Source organism: Oncorhynchus keta, chromosome 35 (genome assembly GCF_023373465.1).
Source record: "Oncorhynchus keta strain PuntledgeMale-10-30-2019 chromosome 35, Oket_V2, whole genome shotgun sequence".
Taxonomy (NCBI): Eukaryota; Metazoa; Chordata; class Actinopteri; order Salmoniformes; family Salmonidae; genus Oncorhynchus; species Oncorhynchus keta.
This window is the reverse complement of record NC_068455.1, coordinates 69,967,888-69,970,380: the sequence shown is the minus strand read 5'-3', so window position 1 is coordinate 69,970,380 and position 2,493 is coordinate 69,967,888.

Here is a 2,493-nt window from a genome sequence, read left to right as displayed (position 1 = left end):
GTGGTTATTTTGTCTTTTTCATTCGAGTGTCACTGTCAATGCTGCCTATTAATAACTATGAGATTGATGAACCATTCTTTATGCTACAGTGTTCACTTCTGTGTTGGTCTAGCATGACCAGTCTTCTGTTAAGTTATTCTTATACTAAATTTGTATATAGTGCTTTGAATACAAGTAACAAAGTGCTTCACATCATGAAATAATGAACTGAAAGTACTAACAAATAAACACAGGACTGGAGAATGTTGTCTGGCTGCCATCTCTGCCAATAACCAGGTAAGCAACAATTGTCAGGTGGTATGAGGGGAAACTAACAATGGGACAAGGAAGTCAAATCTAAACTAAAGGAACATTTCCTTAATTCTTAGCTAACCCTCTTTTAAGTCTTTGGGCCACAATGAGCTCCACAGACAGAGGGGGTGAAATAACTTGCTGTAACTGAAGGTACACTACATGACCAAAAATATGTGGACACCTGGCAGTCGAACATCTCGTTCCAAAAGTCATGGGCATTAATATGGACTTGGTTCCCCCTTTGTTGCTCTAACAGCCTCTACTCTTCTGGAAAGGTGTTCCACTAGATGTTGGACTGTTGCTGAGGACTTGCTTCCATTCAGCCACGAGCATTAGAAAGGTCAGTGTAATTAGGTCTGGCTCGCAATCGGCGTTCCAATTAATCTCTAAGGTGTTCGATGGAGTTGAGGTCAGGGCTCTGTGCAGGCCAGTCAAGTTATTTCATACCGATCTCGACAAACCATTTCTGTATGGATCCCACTTTACGCACAGGGTTAATTGTCATGCTGAAACAGGAAAGGGCCTTTCCCAAACTGTTGCCACAAAGTTCAAAGCACAGAATCGTATAGAATGTCATTGTATGCTGTAGTGTTAAGATTTCCCTTTAATGGAACTAAGGGGCTTAGCCTGAACCATGAAAAACAGCCCCAAACGTATTCCTCTATCAAACGTTACAGTTGGTACTATGCATTCGGGCAGGTAGCGTTCTCCTGGAATCCGCCAAACTCAGATTTGTCCCTTGGACTGCTAGATGGTGAAGCGTGAGTCATCACTCCAGAGAACGCGTTTCCACTGAGTCCAATGTCTGCGAGGTTTACACCACTCCAGATGATACTTGGCATTGCGCATGGTGATCTTCCGGTTGTGATACAGCCTGGAATTGAACAAGGGTCTGTAATGAGGCCTCTAATACTGAGATGCAGTGCATTAGATCACTGGAACAGAATCAGTGGAATGGTATCAAATACATCAAACACAGGGTTGGTTCTACAGAGAAGGAGAGACAGAGTTTGCAAACTGGGATGACGGACAGCTGAATCATTTTGGAGGAAGTCAATACTGTGGATTGTTGTTGAGTGGAGGGAAGTGGGAAGATACTGACTGTTTGACGAATGAACTTCTTTGTGTGTTGTGATGGTGAGTAGCCTTCTGTGCTTGTGTATATTAGTTTTCCCATGGACAGCAGTGCATAACTATAACACTGAATTATCATAGTTAAAATGCAAACCCAGGTATAAACGTTTGTCCACTTTTATCCTAACTTCCATATAAGTAAATACTTCCCTTAACCAAACATTGATGTCAATGGGAGACTGTGACTTAAGTGGATGTTAGGATTCACACCTTGTGTGTGAATCACACCTTATGTTTGTTCATTTGTTGTGCAGAAAGAAAGTAGGGAGTTGGACATTCTTATCAGACAGCTGACGAGTTGGTCTGAAGCTCAGAGTTTCTGCAGAGAGTACTACACAGACAGAGAGTACTACACAGACAGAGAGTACTGCACAGACAGAGAGTACTACACAGACAGAGAGTACTACACAAACAGTACTACACAGACAGAGTACTACACAGACCTGGCCAGTGTGAGGAACCAGGCTCAGTACCATGGAGGTAAAGAGCCTAGCCCGGTGCATCAGCAGCGTGGGGATTGGTTTGTTCAGAAACAGGGAGTGGTCAGATCAGAGTGACTCCTCCTCCAGGTAAAACCAACACGTTACATTACAGTGCTCTTGCTACACTGTACTTACCCAGCACGTGTGGTTAGTGGGGTTGCTGCTCTAAATACATACCATGTATAACAGGAATAATTACACTGTAACAAGGACACTAAATGTAAAGAGACTCCTCTTCCTCCTCTGCCCCCTCCTCTTCCTCCCCTTCCCCCCTCCTCCTCCCTTAGATTCTGGCGTTTAGGAGTCAACTCGGGAGGGCATCAGAGGTGTACCACAGTGTTCATGTTGGATTCTGGGAAATTAACACATGACAACTGCAGTGACAAACAGCTGCTGCAGGTAAAGGTGTGTTCACCATTTAAATGATTATTTTACACAATTTAAAATGATAATTCCTGATAGTTTGGACTGCTGGCGGTTCTAATCAGCTGCAGTGGTTAAATAATGTATACTGTGTTATTCAGATAAGTGTGTGTGGGCGAAATCACTTCAACAAAACAGCTGACATCACAGAGCTGCCCTT